General features: G+C 43.8%; 1 pseudogene; it reads right to left on the minus strand.

The window, feature by feature from the left end:
- The window catches only part of LOC105742939, a 55,657-nt pseudogene extending 36,923 nt beyond the window's left edge, over positions 1–18,734 (minus strand).
- Positions 18,735–27,309: the final 8,575 nt, after the last annotated feature.

Genomic DNA, 27,309 nt, shown 5'->3' on the forward strand with positions numbered 1-27,309 from the left:
ATATTCAAATAATGGAGCTTAACCAAAAAAAGGGATACAGATGAATGTCCATTTTGTATCTGTGTATTCAAAGTGGTTAGGATAGATATATAGCTACATTCTCTTAATGAACAGAGTGATTTGTTCTAATGGTATTTGTAAATAGGATATCATGTCCACATCTTATACAGCAATTAAGCACTAGGAAGAATGTATGCAATGTGTTAATTATTGAAAGTGTCCTACCAATTTGGTTTGAAACGGTCTCATTGCTATTTGTTTCTCAATAAAATTATGGGGGGGAAAAAAACAAAGTTATAACAAGCTGAAAAAAAAAAACCAAGTAGACTAGCAAAGAAAATCCACCCTTTCCACTGTAGTGGACACCATTCCATTCACCTGAGGCATGAATAAAAGAAAAAGTAGGGAAGGGCAAAATCTCGGTCTCTGAGCTGGGACATTCTTCTCTTGCATTGGACATCAGCACTCTGCTTCCCAAGCCTTTGGATTCAGACTCGAGCTTACACCATTGTTTGCCTTTGGACCATTAGACTTCATCTGCATTATACCATTGGCTTTCCTGGTTCTTCATCTTCCAAAAGGCTTCAGATTGCACAAACCATTGCCCATAGTCAATCTCATCTCTCTCACCTCTCCCCTTTCAGGTAGGTGGACAGTGTAGCTATAGATTTAGATAGATACAGATATAATTCTGCTTCTCTGCTGAATCTTAATATACAGGAAGCATTGCAGATGATTACCATTGTCTTCTGTGGATGTGAATGAAGGATCCAGGTGTCAGCTATCTGTGATCTGTGATCCCTGACATAAAAGAAATGAAAGGTCCTTTCTGTTCTTACAGATTGAGTAAAGTTCTATGTATCTGATCCCACAGACCCCTCCAAGACTTGGGGCACCTTCTCTGGCCCTCCATGGATGTTCTCTTATCTTTTTCTGTGGCCATCCTTGACCTCATGTGTCCAGTATGCCAACCACTGCTTACAGTGCATGAAGCTCTGCAGAGTCAAAATTTCACAGTTATGACTACAGCCTCAGGTAAGCAGATTGCAGACAGCAGCATTGAATTTATGAAGAACTAGTAACCAACATATGACACCAAATCAACCTGTGTCCCCTTGCATTTCCTGTCCACACCAGAGATAATGCAACAAGGAGGTAACTCATTCCCCTCAACTCTTCAGTCTTTCGGTACAAGTCAACTCCTCCTTGGAAGCTGCAGTGTCTGGTTACAGCTGACAATGACAGTCTAGAAAACAGAGAAATGGACTGGAAAGCTAAAAGGAAGAACTCACTGGGTTTTTAGGAAGGGTGGAGAAATGGTTTTGAGAAACAGGAGCTGGGGCTGACACCAGTCTCCTGTAGCAGTACCTTTCATGTTTCTTCTCAAGACTCGAAGTCCTGGGGCATCTACTTGGCCAAACTTGAGCTCCATTGTCCCTGCCTGCTAGTGGACTACAAGAGACCTGGAACCCTCAAAGCTTACAGTAGAGGAGAGAAAATACACTAAAAGGCAGAGTACAGGTAGCTGCAGAAGGGGGACATGGATGTTGGTGGGATGGCTGAGGCCAAAGCCAGACCACACCCAGAGGATCAGACTTTCAAGTTCCTCTGCCTTGACAGCCAGAAGGGGCCTTCTCAGAAAGGAGCTCCTTAGGGAATGGTCAGCTCAGGCTGCGTATTCTGCTGCTTTCTGATGGAGTAAATTGAATGTCCTCTTATATGTACTGTATTAACTTCCTGTGCAGATTCTGGAACAGATTACCATGAGCTGAGCTTCAAACAACTGAAATTTACCCCCTCACTTCTGGATGCTAGAAGTCCCAAACGAAGTGTCAGCAGAGTCATATTCTCTTGAGAACCTTTCATTTTTCTTGTCCTTCTTTTGTTAACAGGTGATAGCCACTGACTTGTGGCTGCAGCACCTCCCTGGTGGCCTTGCTTCCTCTTCTGCCTGGAATCTCAAGTCCTACTCTGCCTTTCTCGTGTCGTGGATTAGCATCTATCCGGGTAATCCAGGTGAACCTCTTAATCTTCCCACCTTACTTTGATTACATTCCTCAAAACCCTCTTTCCAAACAAGGTAACTTTGACTAGATCTGGGGATTTGGACACTTCCTTTCTAGGACCATTGTTCAAGCCACTTCCCTTCTGCTGGACATGGCTCTTTCCTGTGATCTGTCTACTTCTCCCATGGTTCCATCAGTGGAAGACATTCTCTTTCTTTTTTTCTAATTTTTTTCTCAATGTTTAAAATCCAAGATATACATATTTTACTAGTTCTTAAAGATTCAAACTTTGAACCATGTACCAGATATTTTTATATGCAAAATTTATTTTATCCCTGACAATAACTATGCCAGGAAGATACTGGCTTCTTCGTCATCTATTTCCTATGCTGTGGAGGATTTTTTTTTTGGTGGAACCAGAGATTGAACTCAGGCCCTTGTGCTTGCCAAGAAAGCACTTATTCTACTGAGCCATCTCCCTGGCCCCTCTGGAAGATTCTTGATGCAGGCAACTTAAGAACTGATGGGGCTGGATTCCCACCTAAGCCTCTCTGGCTTTTATAGATGAACATTTTACAGCATAAGGAAATCCTGCTTAATATAACAGGATAATACTATAATTTGTTCTAGTCTATTTCTGAAAAAAAAAAAAAGAAAGAAAAGAAAAGAAAAAAAACTTGAAGGAAATTCCCTGAAGACTGGGTAAGAAGGTATTATGATGTCACACCTAGTATTGTCCCTTCCTTGCATAAAACATGGCCTGAATGTTCAGACTGTCCTGTAACATTTGGAGTCTCTCCTTTCTCATGGAGAATTCAAGGTTATCCTTTGTGGGGTGCCTACCCTTCCAATGAGTTATCTCAACTTCCTTTAAAAGAACCAGTGGACAAATATATTTCTTCATAGTCTCTCCAGGTTTATCTGGAAAAGTGGAAGGTACTGTTCACTGCAGACTGATTTTCCTTTTAGTCACAAAGAGCTGACCATCAATCAGTGCAGAAGGTCTGGCTTACAGACCTCAGTTTCACCCCACAGTGCCTTATCTGCATGCATTCATTCTAGAAGCCACATTCTCTTACCAGTTACTACAAAGAGAATTTGAGGTTCTGTGGGGTTCTGAACCCTAATGAGAATGGGAATGGTAAAGAGTGGGGAAGAGCAAAAGCAGGAGGTCTTTCCAGAACTGCAAATAGTCCTACTCCAGGGCAGTGGCTTCCCTCTGAACTTGAAACTCTATTAACAAATGTCTAGTCAAAACATTTTTAATATTGCAGATGGAAAAATCAAGGCCCAGGGAAAGGTTGTAACTTTTGTAAGGTTCCACAATCCCATCTCCTGACTCCCTTCCTGGGTTCTTTATCCAGCACTATGAGTGAAGTGTGCTATGTTGAGCAGGAAAAGACCTGAAGAGTGGAAGATTGGACAGATGCAAAGGAAAGGAACCTACCAATTAGTCCATGAAAGTGACAAGTGTATGAAAAATTACTGCAGAAAGAAGCCTAGGAAAAAAAAAAGAAGCCTAGACATTATGCAAAGAACATTACACTTCTTCACAGCCTCAAAAGTTTTCCCACAAAGGATCCTAGCAAAACATCCCAGAACACCCAGCATGTCAAGATTCCTTCATGGCTATATTTAAATGTTTTCACCTGGGGAAAAGTTTTGTTTCATCCATTTGAAAAATAAGAAAGGTCAAACTTAGTACAGAAAGAGAATGAGTCCTTTAAAGGAGGATAATCAGGTCCATCCAGATAGCTCAGAGGACTAAAGTGTCTGCTTAGGTAGATGCAGAGACCAGGGTTCAATCCCCGTCATGCCATGCCTGACCCACCCCTGGGGCATACTGAGACATGGACTGAGACTGGACATGGTGGCATGCACCTGTAATCCCAGTGCTTGGGAGGCTGAAAACAGGAGGATCACTATAAGTCCAATCTGTGTAGTAAGACCCTATACCAAATACATAAAAAAGTAAAACATAAAATAAAAAATAAAGGAGAATAATCATCTTTTCAGGGAAGCACACATTCATTCTTATTCATTCAGTTCACAAGTACTGTTAGTCTTATTGTGCCAAGCACTATGGATATGACTGTGAGCCACAGAGGCCTGATACTGGCTCAAGGAAAAATCAGTAGTGGAAGATAGTGGTGATGATGACAGTGATGACTGGCAGTGGTGGACCTGGCCATGATGGTAATAAAGCTGAACATACCATGGACTGCACAAAGCCTGTGTCATACCCCTTCCATCATTAGCTTATTGTACCTTTGCAACCAGGAGCTTTTATCAGGCTGTTCTTACAGATGAAGAAGCAAGGCAGAGAGGTGTGAAGGGCTCAACATTGACTTTCAATGACAAACTGGTAGAGCTTGGTCTGATGAGGATGACAGACCTTAAGCATTTGTTTCTAAAAAAAATAAGTGATTCATCATAAGCTGTATTGACTTCCATGAAAGATAAGTATAATTATTTTAGGAGAGTGTAAAGTAAGGACCTCTTCCTAGGAGGGGGTTGGATAAAACCCAACACTGAGGTTTTCATAGCTTTGTATCAAATATATCAAGTCAATTTTAAAGGAGCAAAAGTTTATTTTGGTTTATGGTTTCAGAGTCCTTGGTCCATGGACACTAAAGGCTCTGTGGCTTTGGACTTATGGCATAGTACATCTTGGCAGGAGCAGACAGTGAGGAAGACTGTTACCTCATGGGGCTGACAAGTGAAGAGAGAAAAAGGAGGCTCAGGCCCCACTACCCTCCACAGAGGCATAAGCCCCAATGACTTAACTTCCTCCCCCACTTCTGCATCCTAAACGTTACGCCAGAATAGGCCCCACCTCCTATGCTACGCCATCCCCATCAGCACCACAGGCCGGTGACTGAGCCTTCATATTTAGATTATGGGAAACAGCCCAGATCAAAACTCTAACAGATGAGTGGGGGTTCACCTAGCAAACAAGATAAGAAGGTGGTTTATGTGGATTTTAATAAAGATTGAAATCCTTATCTCTTCCCAGCCTTTTGGCTAAGATCAAGTGAAAACTGAAATCCTTTCTTCCTAGTAGAATTCCCACATATCTCACATAACTTCCTACTATAAAACAGCAGAAGCAGAGCCCACAAAGGGAACCTGAGACCTGCCTTTGGCCACTCCTGACCTTGTTCTCGTGCTCCCAACCCTAAGGCTTCCAGAAGATGGTGGGAACCTGTCCACTGGGAGCATGAGATTTCAGCCAGGTCTGGCACTGGTCAGTGGTTGTCTGGGTAGAGGTATGAGAGTGGCCAGAGTCCTGTCCACTAGTATAGTGTCATCTTCCAGTGTGGGTAGTGAGATGTGAGAACTGCAGGGAGCAGCAAGATAATTTTCCAAGGTACAAGTCCTCTTTGTTCCCCACCACTATCTCAAGCTGCACCCCTTGAACCTCCTAGAGTGGACCTCATCACATCTGGTCAGACTGCATTACTGACCACCAGTTTGGATTATTTCTTCCCATCTCCAACCCTTTGCCTCAGCCATTCTTTCCTTCTGAGATGCCATAATTTTTCCCAATGCCATTGTACTCACCTTCATCTTTCCCAACCAAAAAGTCATCTAAGACTCAGCCTAATGCCCTGGCCTTGCCCTCCAAGGAAGTGTTGGGCCATCTTACCTGACATGCACAGTGGTGGAATGAGGATCACAGGCAGTAGAAAGAACCCAAAATCTGAAAGCCCAGGTCCCTGACATACCTCTGTCAAGTGCTGGCTGTGTGACTCACCATGGGTGACTCACTTAACCTCTCAGAGCTATGATTTTGTATATATAAAAGAGAACTTGGGGGCAGACCTGATAGCTCAGTGGACTAAAGTTCCTGCTTAGGCAGAGCACTGTGGCCGGGATTCAATCCCTGGCATGCCATGCAGGCCCCGCCCCCAGGTGTACTGTGATGGTGACTGAGACTGGGCGGAGTGGTGTGTGCCTGTAATCCCAACACTTGGGAGGCTGAAAACAGGAAAATCACTATGAGTCTGATCTGTGTAGTGAGACCCTGTAGACACTTCCCTAAATACAGAAAAAAAAGAAAAGAAAAGAAATAAAGTAAAAGAGAACTTATAGCATCTACCCCAGAGCATGTTTCCTAATAGCTCCCGGATGCCTACTTTCTCTGCTTGTGTAATATTGGATATTGTCAGGTAGGGACCCTACGTGAGATGTGCATGTTGTTTGTGAAATCTGTTCCTCTTCCAGCCAGCTTGATAAAATCAGAGGCTCTCCAGTTCCACCCCATACCAAGTGGATCAGCTTGTGTTCCAAGGACAACCTGGCCTCCAAGAGATGTTGAAAGAGATAGACAATACCAGTCAGATTTTTGCATCTGGATGTGACCACAAGGAGGAGGTACAGAGGCCTCATCTGTGGTGCCTGGGACAGGAGCCCGACTAGGTACTTGGATGAGCACAGCATGAATCCTGTAGTGCACCAGTAGAGAGAGGGAAGAAACTAGGACAGAGATGCCTGAAAGGGCTCCAAGGGGAAAACCACCTAGCTGCTGCCAGAGTAAGGCAGTGGTATCAATGCCCCAGCCTATAAGGAGCTCATATATAGTCAGAGTGACAAACTCAGAGCTGGGTGGAACATTGTACATTTTTCAATCTGAGTGATTTAAATGGGTGGATCACATGCTTCCCACAGCTAGCAGACACATTTTGTTTGACCTGTACGGTTATTTCTCTGATGTATTTTTCAACTTATACACATTGGAGGATTTCATATAAACATCAGAAATTTCAGTTTCCCTTGAGATACAACAAGCTCTGGCAAACCAGGCTCACATTTCTATGCATCCAGGATTGATGCTGAGTAGGAGCTGTCTCCTTGGGCCCACAAATAACCCTCTCCTGAGTCACTGGGTCTCACCCACCTAAAGGACAAATGTCAGGAGTCACTTATGCTTGTATCATTATCTGTCTTTAGAAGAGGCAAGAAGACAGTGGAACGTGACTCATTCTTTTGGCTACTATAAAAGGTGAATACAAAAGCTCATGCATTTTTAATATGATTCTATTGCTTGACCTATTTTCTTTGTTTGTATCACCTGTGGTAGCAGTTAGGCTATAGTGAGTTATGCTGCAATAAACAACATGAAGTCTCAGTGGCTTAAAGGCAAAAGTCTATTTCTCACACATGCTGAGTCCATTGAAGGTTACTCAGGGGCTTCCCCCAGGGTGCCTTACTCTAGGGCCCAAACTGTCCGAGTAGCCTTAAATATGGTAGAGGGAAAAGGATCTCTGAGAGTTCAACACCAGCAATTATTTGCCCCAGAACAGTGATACATGTGACTCTACTTGTAATTTAAATGGCCAGAAGTCACATAGTCCCACCCACAGAGGATCTGGAAGTGGGAGTCTATCACGTGCCCAGAAGAGAGTACACTGGAGCTATTTGGAAAGAGACTCAATGACTCTTCTTCTTGCTTGAAACTTGTAACCCTTGCTCTTGTTTGACCCAGTCTTTTTTTTCCCCCTTTTGTGTACTGGGGATTGAACTCGAGACCTTGTGCTTGCCAAGCAGGGGCTTATACCACTGAGCTATCTCTCTGGCCCAACCCACTCATTTTATGGATAGGAAGACTGAGCCCTGAAGACAGAAGAAATGCAGTATTATAAACCTAGGCCAGGCCTATGCTAAGCACTTTCCAGGCTATAAACTTGGGAGTGGTTAAGTTGCTGAGCTCTGATGGTGGTCAGATCTCCAAATAAAGCCTGACTCTGCCACTTGCCAATGTGCAGCACCAGTACAGTTACAAACTTCCCTAATCCCAGTGATAACACTCAGAATTACCTCCTCTTATATTTATTTACACAGTCAAATAAGATGAGGCCTCTTAAGTCCTTTGCACCACAGTAAGTATTCAGTATATATTAGCTATTCCAAAACCTAGAACATTCTGCAGAAAGGAATACTAAGGTTCAGAAAAGTTAAGCAACCTGTCAAAGTTCATGCAGCAGAACAAGATTTTAATCCCAGTTTTCTGACTCCGAGGAAAGAGCTCACAATTCTACATTTAACTGCTTTTACTTCTTTGAATACTGTCACTTTCATAGACAGGTCTCAACATTTGTGACTCTGATGACTTCTCGAATGTCAGTAGTGTACTCAGCTGTTGTGTATCCCTGATAGCAATGCACGCTGCTCTGGAGAGTTCAGTGTCCAAGGAGAACCCCCCTGCCTGTTATGTCTCATACAAAGAGCTCTCTGTGGCCGGAATCAGGATCCACCACTGTCCCTTCATGGGCTCACCTTCTGAGCCTGAGCAAGCCACTGAACCCTAGGCCTGAGGCTCCTCACTTGCATAATGGGAACACTGAAAGGTCTCCAAGTCACTGCCCTGCTGTAACACTCTCTCAATAATTCCACTTCCTTCTTTACCCAAACCACTGTGAGAGGCTGTTTACATAGCAGATGTAGAATAATCATGAAAACTCAAGAGTGCTCCACTATACAGTGGCTATGAGCACAGGTTTGGAGGTGAACAATCCAAGGATTAAAACCCAAGCCAAATTCTTCGCTATTGAATGTGGGTGTAGTGGGTGGAAAGTTTTTATCTACCAAAGACTCACATGTTGAAATCCTAACTCTCTGTATTAGTCAACTCTGAATCACTGTGATCCTATAATTCATAAATACCTGATAAGATCAACTAAGAGGAGGAAAGATTTTCTTTGACTCAGAATCAAGAGTGTTTGGTCCATAGTCTTCTGGTAGTTCCATATCATGGTAGTTCCCTACCATGATAGAACATGGTACCTGAAAAGCTGTGGTGAATGAAAGCTGCTCACTTCATGGCAGCCAGTAATTAAAAGGAGAGGGAAGAAGGCTAGGCTCCCAAAATACCCTCAAGGTCATGCCTCCAATAACTGACTTTCTCCAACTACACCCTACTTCCTAAAGTTTCCACCACTTCTCAACAGTACTATCAGATGAGGACCAAGTCTTCAACACACAAGATTTTGAGAGACATTGAAGATGTAAGCCATAATGCCCTACCTTAATGGCATTTGGGAGCAGGCTGTTATGGTTTGCATCTAGTTGTTCCCCACAATGCCTCATGCAGACATTGAGATGGCTTCTAAAGTCTGTGATTCATTCATAATCCAAAACTGGGATTATGGATATGAGTGCTACATCTGCCCTGGGGAAGATAGTCTGAACACAATGTGGGGAAGGGAGAGAGGCTTGCTAGCTGCTGTAGCTGCTGCTCCTCCATTTTCCCTTTGCTGTTTTCTGCCACCATGAATGGCTGCCCTCTGCCATGCACTACTCTTCCATAGAGGCAGCCTAGTATGGACTGAAGCCTCAAATAATGATGAGCTAAATAAACCTTTCTTCCCTTAATTTTGGGTGTTGGGTATTTTGTCCCAGCAACAAGAGAAAAGTAACAGAGACATAGGCTTTAGGAGATGATTAAGCCATGAAGGCTTAATAAATGATATATTAATTATAAATGAAGGCTTAATAAATGATATATTTATTATGAGTCATAATAAATGATATATTAACCTACTTTTCCATTGTTAGAACAACATATCTAGGGTTGGGAAATAGATATACAAAATAGGCTTATTTACTTCATGGTATGGGGTTTGCAGGTGTGGCACTGGATGGACCTGGTGATGACCCCAGAGCATCATGATGGGTGGCATCATGAAGGAAATGCATGTGAGAGAGACAGAACATGCATGGCCAGAGGGGAAGCCAGAGAGCTGGGAGGAGTTACTGTTGTCCTTTTGTAATAACTCACTCTCCTGAGAACATGCTGGGACTCCCCCAAGAACTACATCAGTACCTTCTTGGAGCAGTGTTCCCAATGACTTTCCACTAGGCCCTGATTCTTAAAGTTTCTGCTCCCTCCCAGTCACACAGAGGGCAAGCCCCTCACACATGAACCTTTGGGGAGGAAACCATGTCGAAGCCTTGGAAGATTGAACTGGTGTCCTTCTAGAGGAGCCCTTAGAGTGCTCTCTCTTCCCTCTGCCAGGACCCTGCTGAGCCCATGATCGCAGACTTCAGACCTCCAAACAAAGAGAGGACCATCTAGGTTCTCTAAGGTAGATAAACTATCTAGGCCCTGGCTCTTCGGCATGACAGCCTGAACTGATTAAGACATTAGGGAAATGTTCTAGAACTTCCTTCAATGTTTCCTCATATGTCAAGAGAGTATAATAAAAGTACCTTAGTCATATTGTCATGAATATTAAACAAGTTACACAGAGAAAGTGCTTACAGGAATGCCTGGCGCCAAGAAGTGCTCAGTAAATATTAGCTGTAAGCCAGGAGCCACTGTTATTACAAAAGCCTGTGTTTTTGAAGAGCTTTTAAATGCATAGGAGACAAGAAGTGCTTCCAAAGTATAGTCTGGGGACAACAGGATTGTATGGCATTCGGCTCCGATAAGGAGAGGGTAGGGTAGACTGCCAGAGCTGCAAGAAGCTGGAGGTTGTGGCCTGCATGCCCTAGAGAAGGCATCATCAAGGCATGGATGTGACAATGTGACTGGAGAAGATCAGGAGTCCCTTGGAGGGCACTAGCATGTGGAACCCTGTCCTAGGTTAGAGGGGATAGGCCTAGCATCTCTTCACTTGATTGCTCAGATCTTAATGATCCTCCTCCAGTAAGTCAGGGTACAAGACAAATCTGATAGCTCAGGGTCATGGCTAAGACTTCAGGCCTGAATAAGGTATTCTTGATGAGATTCCCAGCATTGTCACTCTCAAGCCATGCAGTTCTGGCCAAGTCATTTGCCTTGAATTTTATTTTTCCAGTCTATAAAATGGAGATAATGACATTTTAGCCCAGGGATGCTGTGAAGATGAAGTGGTCGAATAACCACAAAGGAAATCAATCCCTAATCCTGGATGGTCTCTGCCACTTTTCTTATAATGAATGACTTTTGTATGGGCAAATTGAGGGGGGGTATAGCACATATAAAAGATACATCTCCTGACATTGAATTGCACCAAAGGATTTAGGTTTTATGGGGTACCTAGATTCTCCAAACCAGGGGCTGGTCCTACACAGGAAGAAAGAATATTCCATAACAGGTATATTAGAAGTATAAATCATACATGCATCCAGCCCATAGGCACTTTGTAAGATGTCCATGCTAAGACAACTGTGAAGGTTGAAGTAGTAAAGTTACTACTTTATAGCCCCTGTACATTGTCATGCTATTCCAATTATGCTTACTAAAATATAGACTCATCTCACTGAATAGGTTGTAGCTGAGTTTAATTATTGTTGGACTTGTACATTGCAGGTGACTCAAATTGCATATGTATCCTGTACAATGGGGCTATATGTCAATCTATGATGGATGGCACAGATTTCTTAAATGGTCCTTTGCAAGTGAGCTTAAGAAATACTACTTTATAGGCAGGCAGATATCTCTAATCTTGAGTGGGCAGATGTATCTTTTATGATCCACTAGGAAAACAAACCAAAAAAATGTTCTAAGTGGTTACAACATGGAAAGACAATAGCTGTATGCAGTGCACATTTATAATCCCAGAACTTGGGAGGCTGATGTAGGAGGATTGCCACAAATCTGAAGCCAGCCTGAGATACACAGTGAGCTGAAAGCCAGCCTGAACTATATAGTGAGACCCTGTGCCAACCAACCAACCAACAAACAAACAAACAAAATACAGGTAAGCAAACAACTGGGAATCCAAATAAGAGATAATGATACAAAGTCTGAAATTAGGAGCACAAGTGTTCCTTCTCCCATGGCTGAATGGACAATAAGCAGATTTGTTACCCAAATCATGGTTGTCCAGATGCATGATTGTCCTGAATAAGCTAAATCATGGTTAAGGCTGTTCAGTCACAAAAACTGGCAAAGAACCTGTCATCAACAGAGATACCCCTGGAGACAAGTGAGAAAGTGGCTGTCTACTTCCCATCCTCTAGTGTTCTGTTGGTGCCTTCCATTAACTGTACCTACCCAGAAGTCAGTAGGAACAAGAACTTGGTACTAGACAGTAAGGAAGTGCAGTGAACAGACCTGAGAGTAAACAAGCCAAATACATGGTGTTTTCTATGAATTTTGTCCTTGAGCAGCCCTAACCAGAGATCTTACTTTCTCCAGACAACCATAAAAGATAGGAATGTTCCATGCAGTTCAGACAGGCCTTGAACTGTCTATATCACCCAAGCTGGCATTGAACTGATGGCAATCCTCCTGCCTCTCAAATGCTAAGATTATAGGCATGCTCCACCACACCCAGCTGGACAACCATAGATCTTGAGTTTTGGTCATACCACATCCTCCTCACAGGGTGAGAGAGCAGAACCCAAGCCAGATACAAATAACCTCCAATCTACTTCCAAAAAAGATGAGGGAAAAGGTGGGGTGGAATCATTTATGTTCGTTCTTCCCTCCATCCCTTCATCTTTGGTTACTGAGTAGAACAAGTAAAAAACCACTTACTTAGACTCCTAGAGAAGAAGATGACATTTCTGTACCTTCAAGTCCAAGAATAGGACTAAGAAACCGAGTTATGATCTATCTTGCTAGTATTTCCCCTCCAGTCTCCCTCTTGTGGGGCAGCTTTGAAGTAGGAGGAAAAATATCCATGAGGTCTTCGATGCTCTCCATTTGTTATGGAGGAGATTTAGGAGTATTTCTTGAGAAACAGAGAAAGAACTCCAGGGAAATGTTAAAGCAGAAAAACAAAAATCAGGAGGTTGAGAGAATAGAACTCTTGTAAAAAGAACCTGCCAGCCTGAGATGCAGGGGGGAAAATTGATATTAATGAAACATCATGAGCGAATTAAGACAGCCAAAGTGCTCTCAGATGTCTGCAGGGACTGCTCCTCTCACTGGCTTTGGAAAAAGTTAACATGTAAAACTTCCTCATAAACAAAAGTATTTTAAGAATTTCAACTTGGAGACATTCCTGGCTAGCATTGTTCATGCAGTTGGGAATACCTTTGATTAATTCCTGCTGGTAATTTGGTTGGAGTGTGTTTGTGCCAAGTGTTCCCAAGAGCAACATGAAGGGCAAGGAGGAAGGCAGGGTACCCTGGGAGAGCCCTCACCTCCTGCCTTTCTGTGCAGAGGGTGAGTGAGCTGGGTGGCAGTCTGGGAACTGTAGACAGATGACCAGCACACACTCTCACTAGCTCACATGATCTTCAAGGCTGTCATCAAAAACACCCTGTGTGTGACTGTGGAAGACACCCAGGGGGAGGTTTTACCAGCACGTGTCTCCTTTCTCTCAATCTCCAGACAAGCCCTAGCAACCATGTTTATAGCACAAAATCCCAGGCAGGGACAAAGTTAATTGAACTACAGCAGTCACCTGGCCAGAGCTGAGCCATGCAAAGTCTCTCTCACAGCACTTGGAATCGGCCTTTGTAAATGCAGGTCAGTCTCTACTTGTTGTTATAACTCTGGAAGTGTAGGTTCAGGGAATTTTGGGTGGCCGCCTCTCACAGAGAAGCAGCTCACAGAAAAGATGGGTAAAAGAGATGCTGAGAAAAGGTTCTACTCAAGGCTGTGGGACTTGAGGCAGAACCTGGTATGGTTCCCTGCTTTCTGTTTCTTAGGAAACCTAGTTTCTTGCTGCTTCCTTAGGTTTTGAGAGTTGTGCCAATAAATAGTCCCACTTTTTATTTCTGGTATAAATTTTAAGATATTTCTGCTCTTTGTCATGAAGACAATAGAATGAGAAAGTGGTAGAAGTCACATCATGGCCTGCGAAGGCCCCACATCATAGCCTGTGAAGGTCCAGGTGCCTGCATGTGAGAGGCATCCATGTCCAAAGTGATTTCTTAGCATGGAGTCAATGCAAGGAAACATGCATGCATTGGCTCTTAAATCTTCCCTCTATGGTTTGAATTATTATGTTCCTTCAGAAGTTCCTGTTGAAACTTTTTTTCCCATAATTTTATTGAGAAACAAATAGCAATGAGACAGTTTCAAATCAAATTGGTATGACAGTTTCAATAATTAACACATTGCATACTCTCTTCCTAGTGTTTATTTGCTGTACAAGATGCAGACATGATAGCCTATTAACAAACACAATTACAATAAATCCCTCTATTCATTAAGAGAATGTAACTATATATCTATCCTAACCACTTTGAATACACAGATACAAAATGGACATTCATCTGTATCCTCTTTTTTGTTTAGTTCCATCATTTGAATATTATAGGTGTGCAAACTCAGGAAAATATTCTAAAAGAGTCCAGTAGTCCATAATAATATTGGGTCTTCCTCTTGACTGGCAGTGTCAGAAATTGTTGACCAGAGTCCCCTACAGCTCAACATAACACCATGACATTACTTCTTATATTTCGTTTTTATACTTTTCTGCTGGTGGTTAAGACCAGCATAAAGCAAGACCTATGCAACAAGAGTTATAGCTTCGGGATCTGATAAGGTCAGTGAAATCCCCTCAGGATTTATCCTGAGATCCTGTACCTCAGATTGTAGAATCTTTGTCAGTGTCAGCCATGTGGATGAGTCATAGCCATTGCTTGGCCAGTGTGCTCTCTGTGAAAGCCTGAGAGAATATTTTTTCTCCATGTGACTCTCCTTAGGCACACTCTACATCATCGATTACTTTCCTCTTTGGCCCCATAATCTCCTTGATCAGAAAATTTGGGACACTACCGAGTTACATGACGTTACAGTACAATTTCTTGTATGTCCTGAGTCTTAATTGACCTTGGAAGGCTAGGGACAAGATGTTGGCTTTCCTATGGTCCTCCTTTTTCTCTAATTTTGGTCTGCAAACTTAGGTTGTTAACCCTCCAGAAGAAAACAAGCTTATTGTTATTACCATACAACCTAGGCTGTTAAGCTTAACCTCACTATCTATCAGAATATCAAATACCTTAGGCTTAACATGGAACAGGTATTTTTCATCAAGTATTGATATGTTGAACTTTAAGTTCCTACAGAATATGATGAAAAAAATTTTAAAAATTAGAATATATTTTAAAAATAGGCATTAAGAATTATATAATTCTTATGTTTGTACATAAGTCCAGAAATCTAACCATATACAACCTTGTAGGAGGACAGTCCTGCAAAATTCCTTTTCCTGTCTCCTGCCTTCATTCACCACCCCCTTCTTTTTGCCCAATCATCTACCTGAGAGACAGCATGGCAGCAACTGGCATGTCATGACAAGCATACCTATTCAGAATCAGAATGACAGGCACTCCAAGCATGAACCTACTATTATTAATTGCCATCTTCAGTGCAGTTGCTTAGTTTACAGATGTCTGTATATATAGTTAGTCAGGGTGAGAATCATTCCAATTAACTGCTAGATTCAAAAATCTTCTGAAGATTCTCAAGATCATTGCCTTACCCATCTTCTACATATAACTGTATGGCTTGCCACTGATATGTGTGCCTATGTTTATAGCAGCACAATTTTTGATAGACAAATCTTGGAAACAACCAAGATGCCTATCACCTGAGGAATGGATGAAAAAATGTGGTATTTTTATATAATGGAGTATTACTCAGATATAAAAATTGATGAACTCGAAGCCTTTATATTGAAGTGGATGCCACTTGAAGATATACTCATAAGTGAAATATACCAGACACATATGTGTAAGTATTGTATAGTTTCCCTAGTATAAGAACTCAAAAGAAGAAATACAAATAGAAAGGTATAATGGAAAGTAAGAACTAAAAGGAAAGCAAGAACTTGAGGACCAAACAATGAGAAGAGAAGAGCTAGGAAACATGACAGTAGCAAGCCTGTTGAAACTTAACTTCCAGTGTAATAATATTAAGAGATGGTTTTTAAGTAATAGCAATGTTATGAGGGCTCAGCCCCATGGATAGGATTGGTGTATTACAAAAGGGCTGGAAGGAAACATTAAAGTTTTTATGTCCTCCTACCATTAAAGGACTCAGCATTCATTCATCCCATTCAGAAGATACAGTATTCAGGGGCCATCTTGGAAGCAGAGACCAGGCCCTCACCAGACACCAGACCTACCACCAACTTAACCATGGACATCTCAGCCTCTAGAACTGTAGGTAACAAGTTTGTAATGTTTGCAAATTACCCAGTTTAGGGTTTTTTTGCTACAGCAGCAAGAAAAAGCTAAAATACTCCCATCTGAGGTTGCAAATATAGAGGGAAGTGAATATATATGCTGTGTAATTTGATCATTCTTCAAATACTCTTCTATTATCAAAATCATCCTCTGTCCACCAGGCTTACACCCCATCATTAAACTCTTTTCACTCTGTGTGGGTCAGTATGGGATCTGCAGTACAGAAGGAAAGATGGACAAATCTGTCCTACTGTACAGACGACAAGATTGAGGCTCAGAGTTTAAGTGACTGCAACCTGGTCACCTAGATAAGTATGAAGCAAGCAGAACCATGTGACTCAGTTTAGATTCACTAATTGGTATCAACCCTTCAGTACAGAAAAGCTGTGGCCCAAATGAAGTCTCCTATCTGAAGGAAATGATTACTACATGATTCCTAATACTAGATGGTCTTTAGAGTTACAGGGGAAGTTTTTTGAAGGAAAACATACCAAGATCACACTCTATTCTAGTGAATCAGTGTCTGGGTCTGGGATTTAGGCATCATTTTTTCTAAAAAGATACTGAGATAATTCTATGATGCCATCATGACTGAGAACCACTGAGCTGGGTGAACTGTATTATTTGGGGAAGGAACAGAGATTGGTTGAGCTAAACAGTTCTGGATCTTCATTACTGAGCACCACAATGGTACTTCTTGAACTCCTGCCTGGGATGAATCAGAGAAGACTGGTGCATGATTGAGCTCAGATGTTTCCTTTTATCTTTGATGACACACAAGCTAAGACAGTTTGAAATTCATCAATCATTGTAGTTCATTCATTTGGACTCAACATGGGAATTTGTGAATATTGTCAAACTATAAAGAAATGACTTTGTCTAATAGAGAAAAGAGATATATAATCACTACCTATATCACTCCTTTGGCCTGTTTGACAGTATTAGACCTGTACACATACACACACACACACACACACACACATACACACACATACATGCACATACACATGCACACATGCATGCATGCACACACCCACATACACCCATGGTGGGTTTGTCAATGATGTTTTGGATTTTAGTTAGTCATTCAAGTAGATCTGTGGAGACCTTTATTTGCATAACACTGTACCTGGCATATGGTGGAGCTTCAATAAATATTTGTTGAATTCATGAGAAAAATGAACACATCATCACTGTAGACCTCTCCACATGCTCTTTGGATTATAGAAGTTTTTCAAAGAAATATAACAGTCTAAAGTCCAAGCAAAAATAAGTTGATCTGCCTCATCAGGCACATGGGGAGTGTAGGTCAGAATCTTAGATTTGAGCTCTACTTTTCCATTAGTTTTAGTTTCAAGGTTCCCACATTTTAAATTGTTCCTTCTGTATGCTCCAAGCTGTTTCCAGCCTGCCTGAGTTTTGCCAGTAACAGGAGGCATAGAGTTGAGGATCTCCCCTCAGTCCAATGCCAAAGAAGTAACCTCCTCCTCCCTTCAGCTTCTTCTCTTGGCAACATACTTTCATGAGACACTTTGATAACTAGGGCTTCTTATTTTCCAGCCAAGCCACAAGCAAGTGCAGAGGAGCACGCACTCATAATCCCCATTCCTGCAGGGGTGTCTGAAACTCCCTGAATCACTTATAATTTTATTCTAGTATTGAGGACTACCTGACTGTCAAGTCCTTGCTTGTTTTAATATTGAAAATAATTGCTACTTGAAATAACATTGTCCTGTGGTTTCATGTAATCTCCGCCTTGATCTGTGATTGTCAGATGATCCTGTACATGTTGAAGAAGTGTGCTAGTCCTGTTCACCACTGTGACAAGTACCTGAGATGAACAATGTCTCAGAGGAAAATACTGCTGTTGGATCCCAAGTTCAGAGGTCTCCATCCATGGTCATTTGTTTCCTTTACATCTGGGCTTGTGGTGAAGCAGAACATCTTGGCAGGGGAATGTGGTGGAACAAGGCAGCTCATCACATGGTCAACATGAGGCAGAAAGAGTGCACGGAAGGGGCCAGGGACAACATGTACCCTTGTACTGCATGCCCCCAGTGACCTACTTTCTCCCAGTAGGCCTTATATCCTTCAGTCTCTACTACCTCCCAGTAGTTCCTTTAATGCTAAACCCATCAATGCATTAACTCACTGATTAGATCAGAACCCTCTTCATACAGTCACTCCCCCAAGCTTCACATCTCAACACTGATGCACTGGAGTTTACACCTTTAATACATAACCCTGCTAAGGGATATTCTGGATCCAAATCATAACAGGAAGTGAGACCAGAGAAAAAATTCTGATAAAGAGTTGGCAAAAGAACAACTTACTATCACAGGCAGCTAAAGCCTGACCCTGCTGGGAGAGACACTGTGACAGTCACCCTCAGAGTTGTACTTCCTTATCATTCATCTCTTTAGGCTGCTTAGGCATAGTAGGAACCAGTGGCTAAAGGAAGCTCTCATGGAAAGAAGAAAAGACACTGGCTGTGGGAAGATCGGTACTGCCTACCTGAGGGTCACGGGTGGGTGTTATGGGCTTCTGCTCTGCCTCTGAAAGGCCTTTGATCTTGATGGACTTATATGAGATCATTTTCTCAGCCCTGATAGAAATGAAAATCATCTTGGTCCAGTTCATTTGCAGCACCATGTTGTCGCAATCGTGGCCAGGCTCAGATGGTGGGGAAGTGTGGATCCAGGGAGTCATCCATCACCCCACAGTGGGAAAGTCATCTATTTTGCATAGTTTTGGGCCTGATCCTCCAAAATCCTCAGAAGGAATCTTTGGATGGTACAAATAGAACCAAGCTTCCTGGGTTTCCTCTGTCCTCCTCCTCCATGCAGCCAGTCTTTCTCTTTCCTTCTGGAATGTCTAAATTCCTCCAAGTTCTCCATGCTCTTGTTCATCCTAAGATTCACAGCCAATTTGTTTTGATGGCACATTCCAAAGGATGTGTCAGAAGGGAGGGATCTGAGTCATTCAACATGACACCTTTTGAAGTGTTTCCATCTTTTTAAAACATTTTTTATTTATTTTATTCATTTGACATAGGGTCTCACTATACAGCTTGGACTTGCAGTGATTCTCCAATCTCAGCCTCTCCAGTACTGGGATTGTAGGCTCAGTTTCAGGGGGCCCAGCATGGTGTGCCCAGGATTTCAGGACCAGCATGGCAGGTGGTACTGGCGATGGAACTCAAGTCCTTGTGCTTGCCAGGTAGATGCTTAGACTACCAAGCTACTTCCCCAGCCGAATGATCCCATTTTTTTTTTTTTTTTTTGGAACCAGGGATTGAAGTCAGGCCCTTGCACTTGCTGGGCAAGCACTTATTGTACTGAGCTATCTCCCTGGGCCCAGTGTTCCCATTTTGATAGTCCCTTTTGCCCACCATAGGAGAATGACAACAGACACAATTTAAGGGCTCCAATCTTTCCTCTTGCCACAGTGATTCCTGGAACCAAATGGCTGGTCATCCGTACAAATAAAAGGGTCACATTCTGGAGCAGGTCTTCCTCAGACAAAAATTTGTCCTGTACATGTATTTTATTCTGAGAATGTGACTGGCAATCCTTGTGTAGCTTCTGCTTTCAGAATAGAAGGCCTCTTGTGACAAGGAGATAGGGATTGGAGACTTTCAGACTTGAAGAACGATACTCTTCACTCAATTCACGGTGTAAAATCTTGAAAAAAGAAAACTGTTTTCATCATCACTGTCATCAACATCACCTTTATCATCACAGTCACTGCCATATCTTTGCCACCATCACTAGCATCACTTGCATCACTGCCAGCATCATCATCACTACTGTAGTCACTGTCCTCACCATTAGTGTTGTCACCATCAGCAGCATCACCATCAGCAGCATCACCACTATCCCATCATCCATCACTGTCATCAATATCATCTCAATCTGAGCTTCCAGAAACACCAACACCAAGTTTTCCCAAGAGTCTAGGACCTCTCTACTGAAAAGATCAGAGAGAGGTCTTTAGCTAATGAAGACTGAAGATGTGTCTGAAAGACTGTGAAGCATTTGGGCCTGTGGTATAATCCTGAGGGCAGGTATCGCATCAGAGAAAGGAGAGTGTTCAGGCTTCCCTGGCAGGGTTTGGCAATTAACAAGTAGTGGATTTGGCTAGAGTAGGTTTAAGAGACAGAGAGAAGGGGAAACAAGATGGGAGTCAGGCTGCTTCCAGGTCCAAGTGTGGTTTTTAGAGCTTCTGGTTGTAGCAATAGCGTTCATTCTTGGGAAGAACAATCTGCTTTCTTGGAGAGGCCAGACATCCTAGAGGAGCAAATGGTCCTTGGCCTTACCCGAATGGCTCACATGCCCACAAGCTGGGATGCTCCATTTGTCAAATCATTTCTTCTGTTCTCACAACAAAGCTGAAGTCCTGTGGTGGATGCCTAGAATGAGACAGGTGGGCCCTTTATTAGATGGTATTGAATTTGTTCAGATCCCTGCAATTTCCCTGGAAGGGGCCAGGGAGACGGGGGCAATTTACCAGCAGACCTGAAGCCACAAAGTTGATAATCCACTGCCACAGTCTATGGGTGTGATGAACTGCTTTGCAGAGGGCTTCAATAAGTCTGCTGTTAGCAAGGAAAGTGCTTACATGCACTTAAAAAAAATTAAACAACAAAATAAGAGCAGTTGATTGACAAGGCATCAATAAAGCCATGCAGTGCACTGCTGACCTCCCCCTCCCCCTGCACACCTGCCAATCTGTGTTTATTAGAAATCATTCCCATGAATTGCTGGTGGCAGAGGAAACCGGGAGCTGCTTCTCAAATGTGTAGGTGTGAAATTATCAGTGTTTACTGTGTGGCTGCTGGTTCAATTTAGTTGATTATTTACAGCAGCTAAAATGTGGCAAGTCAGTGGGAAGGGATTTTTTTCAGAAGTTTAGCATTTTTAAACCTAAACCTCTAAACTGTAAGTTTGCCTTATACCTTATAACAGAACTGCTAGTTCCTTCACCTAAGTTCTGTTCCTTTTTCAGGACCAACTGAATTTCCATCTTTTTTCAGAGTAGCAACGGACTGTACTGAAACATTAATGACCTTCCTACGTTTTAGAGCCCAGCTGGCCACCCTGTTCTGGTTAATGAGACACGCGCTGAGTGCTTCTGGGGAAAACGTTGCTGTCTTGCTACATGTACCTCTCTTCTTGTCTTTTTACCTTTTTCTTTCCTTCTTTCTGGACTGTGGATGTGTGCTGAAGCAGCAGAGGGCCTGAACGATTACAGGAGATGTCAGCAGAGCCTCAAATCTCAAGTCTTCATGATGGAGCTGCCCAGCTAGAAGCTAGAGCAACAAAGGAGGCGTCCCCACCAAGGAGAGTGTGAGGGTGGAAGGAAGACACCAGCCGGGCCTGTCTCTGACCTGTCAATCTTCTGTTAGTGCCGCCCCTTGTCAAGCATGCAGGGAGCCTATTGGCCAAGGAACCTCGGAAGTGTATTGCTCAGTGGGGCAGGAAATACTTTCATTCTGGTGATAAGGCAAAAGGTGGCTTGATAGATGGCTACCGCGTAGGTTCAGACCATTCAGAGCTGGGAGGAAATTCCACTAATAGCCTGGCCATCCCGCCACTGTGCACATGTGTAAATGGAGTTGCAAGGAGAGGGAGAGATTTGTTCAACACATCGTCCAGATTCAGCCAGTCTGGAGCCAGATTCCTAATCTTTCCATATCTACAACTCAGGCCCCTTTTTCTCTGAATATTTTTGGGGCTTCCTTTTGTGAGTATCACATCCCTGGGGGGGAGACACACAATAGAACATGGTTCCTGCCTCTCATGCCAACTTTCCAGGTTGCCTAATTCAAACTCATCTCGCTCTGTCTTGTCACCTGCTTAGCCTGGGCTTCATGTAACCCCTGTGTGTGTATGTGTGGGCTCATGCACACTACAGGGGATTGGCTTGAACCCGCTGCCTTTGCATTGAGCTATGTCTCCTGTCCTTTTTTTTTACTTTAATCTGTGTGGCTGTATTTTATGTGACTAAGTCCTCCATCTTTCTGGAAGTAAGAAGACCTTGCCCAGCCAGGTCTGGGGGTGCAGGCCTATAAAAGACCCTATTCAATCCTTAATACCAAAAAATGTCTTTGCTCATGAAAGGATAAGCCATGTGACCTGTAGTGTGTGGGTACAAGAGAAGCTGGGTAAGGAACGCAAAAGGAGGCTGGCCAAGGAGAAGGCCTCAAGCAGATCCCAGGGGCGGGGATTCCCTGGGAGCCAGGATCTGGGCAGGCAGGACCCACCCTTTGCTGTGATTGGGGGAGAACACCCTGCACTTTCATTCTTCTCCGGCATTGTCTTCCTCTCATTTCTCCCTGATTCCACAACCTCCCCGGGCACCCTCAAGCCCCAGGCCTGCACTCAATGCTACACGCACACTGTGTCTGTTTTCTGGTTCTCTCATCACACCTCCTCACCAGTATTGCCAGCCCCATGTCACAGGGGAGGAAACTGAGACCCAGCATTTTTCCATTCCTCACTCTCATTTACCGTATCTGCCAACAAACGATTCCTGAGAACCTCCTGTCTGCCAGACACTGTAGTCAGCCTTCTGTAGAAGTTATCTTATCCATTCTCAAAACCTCACATATAATGAAGTATCCTTGGGTTTTAGACAGGGAAGCGGAGTCCCAGAAAACATACTGATTTCATTCATTCCCTCAATGAATTTTGACGCAGATTGGTTGGCTTCTCTACCAGGGGATGGAAGTGGCCGAGGGACAGGTCACACCTGCTGTCTCTTCAGAAGACTGCCTGGGGTGCCCTTTCCTCCCTGGCTTTGCCTGCCTGCAGGTGTGAAGTGATGATTAGGGCCTCCAGGTGCCTTCTGAGCCCTGAGTTCGCAGCCTGTGCGGATTTGCTGCTCAGGAGCTTCCACTGCTCCACTGCAGCCTCAGATTTGCTTTCCTGGAGAGGCCCTCTAGCCATGTAAGTGATGGTATTGGAGCCAGCCCCCTAGCCTTGCAGGCTGAGGTTGCAGGCCGAAGGGTGGGAGGGCACTTCAGGGCTCTGGTCACAGGCCCCTCACCAGGTGTGGACAGCTGATGTCTCCTCAGGACTCCTTTCTCAGGATGATTGTCGTGGGGAGCTACAAGTGCCTAGCTGGGAGGTTATACTGTATTTCTTGCTGAGATGTGAAGGGGGTGGTCCTGCCTGAAACTCATGTTCAGAGTTCACTACCAATGCAACAGTGTTGGGAGGTGGAGCTAGTGCAACAGGTAGGGTCGGAGGGCGGGCCCTCGGGATGGGTGAAGGCTTTTCTCCCAGGAATGGGCTTGCTGTCATGGGAGGTCAGCCCCCTTCTCTCTCTTGCCCATGCACCCACTTGCCCAAATTGCACTACCTGTCATGAGTTGGTGCACTATGAGAGTCACTAAACACAGCTGTTCTGTTTGGGACTTCCCAGTCTCCAGAACCATGAGCTGCAGGGAAAAAAACAAACAAACAAACAAACAAACAAACATAAACCTTCTTTCAAAATAAATTACTCAGCCTCAGGTATCCTATTATAGCAATAAAACAACAGAATAAGAGGTTCCTCAGTCCCTCAGCATGAATTTAGCCAAGGTGGGACTGATGACAGCGCAGAAGCTGCACACCTGACTGCCACAGCCCTGGGGTCTGTTCATACTCAGGGTCACCCCCCTGGGTCAGGCTGAAGCTAGATCCCAATTGAAACCTCATTCCTACTTAAGTTCCTCCCTTCCCCTACCTTACTTTCTTCTCTCTTTCTTCTGAGGAAAAAATTCGCCTCACTCCTAACTGTTGCAGGCTCTGCTGCTAGGAAGGCTGCCTGAAGGTATCTGGGTGAAAGCTTTGAAGTTGACTATTTTAACTCTTTTTGTACAGCTCCGTTCAACCCTGGTCCCAGGGTAGGCTGGGTTACTGCTGCTCACCAGAGTTCTCCCTGTACTGTCTAGTAATTCTCTGCACGTGTCTGTCTGTCTTAATTGACTGAAAGATACTCCAGGCCAAAACAGAACTATAGTCACCCTTGTGTCTTTCTCCTGAAGGCCTGCCACGGCAAGCACCCACTCACACTGTAGATGATAATAGCAATATTAAGCAAGCTAGCACTTATGAAGTGCTTACTGTATGCTAAGCACAGCCCCAGTGTGAATTCATTCATACCCGGTGGCAATCTGCCTAAGTAGGAACTCTTACTATCTCATTTTACAGATTTGGAAATTGAGGCCTGGGAAGAGCCAGGGAAGGAAAAATCAGGACTGGAACGTTGCACTCCTGATTCTTCACTGAAGCTCTTGCTCAGAGAAGAGCCTTCACCCCAATGCAAGGACAGAAGAGGATTTGTCCCAGATTTCGCACACACTGCTTCTCATCTCACCTCTGGGTGTCAGAAGACAGCAGTAATGCCTGACAACAGCATCCTGGTTTCATAGTGTGAGACAAACAACAAGAAGAGGAAAGATTGATTAGAGAATGTGGGATCGATCTCAGTTGCAGTCAGTGAAGGCACTCCGGAGTTTGTTGTGTGGGCTAAAGATAGCACAGGCTGTAGGAAGGAGCGTTGCCCCCACACTCCAGCCATGCGTCCCCTCACAGGCGTTGACTGTTTTAGTGGTGAATTGAGTGCGTCTCTGAGGGTTGCAACTTTTGTTCCCAGCTTGGCAAGTTTGGAGGTAGATAGAGCCATTCAGAGGCGGGCCCAGCGAGATAATTAGGAGCTGCTTCCAGCCGGGATTAATGAAGTTCTGAAGGGTCGCTTTGAGAAAGGGCTGCTATGAATGAGCAGGATTGACAACTCCCTTCTCTCTGGCTTCCTGTCCAGATGGCATCTGTCCTTCTCACACAGGCTCCTGTTGTAATGCCACCCATAATATGTCACAGCCGGGAGGCCTTCACCAAAGCTAAGAAAATGCCTGGATCTAGAACCTCATCAGTGAGCTAGGTGAACTTTTTTTTAATATAGAATTATCCAGCCTTGGGGTATTTTGTTTCAGCAATAGTACACAGGCTAGTACACTGTTTTTGTCTCTACTTAGACATATATCAGTTTCTCAGAAATAACACCTTTTTGCTCTTTCTATTCATAATCTGAGCCACATCAATAATCTTGATATCTCAAGGCTGAATGGAACTTCAGGGATCAGTGAACCCTCCCCAAATTCATGAATAATGACAAGAGTAATAAGGTCAGTTAACAGACAATGAGCACTTACTATATAAATCTGCTCACTGATTTATGTATTTGTCTCAACCATCCCACAGGATACTGTCCTCTCCATGGGGCTCTGGGCCCTGGAGTCCTTCCATCTGTGGCTGTGCCAATGCCCTAACGCCTTACCTTGTCAACTAAAGCCACCTGGTGAAATGAAACAGCAAACACACAAGCTTCTTTGACCCATGTCATTTCCTTTCCTATTCCACGGGGGACAATCACTGATGCTGCCACATCGAGATGCAAAAAGCCAAAGGAGTCGATGAGCAAAGATAACTCTGTATGACCAAGAGAAAGGCATGAACTCGGGTACAATTCACCATCTCTGCCAGGGTGGGTCTTTAATGAAGGCAGAGGGCATGGAGAGGGGAAAGAGTGGACAGTATGAACTCATCTGTTCCTTTGAATCAAGAATGCAGAAGCTATCCCTAAACTCTTTCAGCAGAATTTCACCCACGGTTCACTAGAAAGAGCAAGGTCACAGGCCCTTTCCTGGCTTCAAGGAAAGGTAGAAAAATAGAGGTTAAGGCTCTGCATGGTGACACATGCCTATAATCCCAGCACCCGGGTAACTGAGGCAGGAGGATCATCATGAGTTTGAGACAAGCCTGGACTAAGTAAGGTAGTTCAAGATCAGCCTGTACTACATAGCAAAACTCCATCTCAAAAAATTAAAAAGGAAAAGGAAGGGGAGAAAATAGAGGCTAGGATTATATGGATCGGCTTCTATCCATCTCATTCCCTCAGCTAGGTGAGGAGGTGATGTCTCTGGAACCATCGCAGGATTAGCGTTTGCAAGGGAGCAGAGGAAGAGAGGGGTATTGAGGAACCAGTTATTTGAGTCAATTGCACATTAATTTATATAAAATTTGTTCCACCAGTGAGATCAAGCCCCTGCTGTATGTCAGTCACTGTGCTATTAAGACAGTGTTTTTTCTACTGTCCAAGGCTATTCTGACCACACTGAAACTCCTATACCCAAGGTACCAGGAACCTCCCTGTAGATAAATCCCAGAGATACTTTCCAGGGATCTCTCTAGCTCTAGTTGACAAGTGAAGGTCATTTCTCTTCTTTGGAGTAGCCAGGAACAAATCTCCGGGCCCCAGAATCAGCTATGGGACTAACACGATCAGAAGTAGAGGTTGCTTTCCGGCAGTCCCATCAGAACAGGAGAATGTGATGAGCTGGGAATGCTACTGACAAGCCAGCCCTCTGCCTGGATCCCTGGAGGAGCTGAGGAGGGAACTTTGCCCTCATTCCTGATGATAAAACCAAGCTTATGTTCAGACTATGTATGAAGTTATTCGGGGAAATTTTCCATGTTAACTGCTCAGATCAGAAATGTTCTATGTCAGTTAAATTCAGTTGGATTATAAGACAGCACAGCCAAGATCAAGAACATGTGGGGTGATTTGATTTAACCCAGGGAAAAAACACCTTTTCCCTTCTGCTCAGCTATAACATTATACATATAAAGATGCACACCCGCTTGCTCTCTGCCAGAAATGTCAACTGCTTTTGATCTCTCCCTTTAGACATTAAAGTTTGCCCTCCTCACCCTACTGCTTGGCGGCCCTGTAAGGGCTTTCAAACCAATAAACAAGCCTGGAGCTGCTGAGTGGATGGAAGCTGTTTGCCTTTTGAGCTGGTGCCCTGTGGCCCGAAGGTTGTGTTTAATCTGCCTCAAGGTTTTGGTTAACATAGACTTGGAGTTTAAAATAGCATTTCAATAATCTCAGCCCTTTACTGCTCCCCTCATCAGCCATGGGAGGAGGGAGGCAGAGGCCCATGGGTCTGGGGGTTTGTGTGTTTGTTGTTAAGATTCTGAAACAAATGAGCTGTGCTTGGCTGGTGGCCACAGCAAAGAGCTCCCTTGCTGCCTGGCTTCATGGAGGGACCAACCCTGAGCGCCAGGACCAGGTCTTGAGTGACCTCTTGATAACAGAACTTGTGCAGCGGAATGTCAGCTGGAGATCAAGGCTGTCTCCTTTTTTCTCTTCTTCTCAGACTCCAAGGAGAGTTCAT

The sequence above is a fragment of the Octodon degus genome, unplaced genomic scaffold, assembly GCF_000260255.1.
Source record: "Octodon degus isolate 3935 unplaced genomic scaffold, OctDeg1.0 scaffold00085, whole genome shotgun sequence".
Classification (NCBI taxonomy): domain Eukaryota; kingdom Metazoa; phylum Chordata; class Mammalia; order Rodentia; family Octodontidae; genus Octodon; species Octodon degus.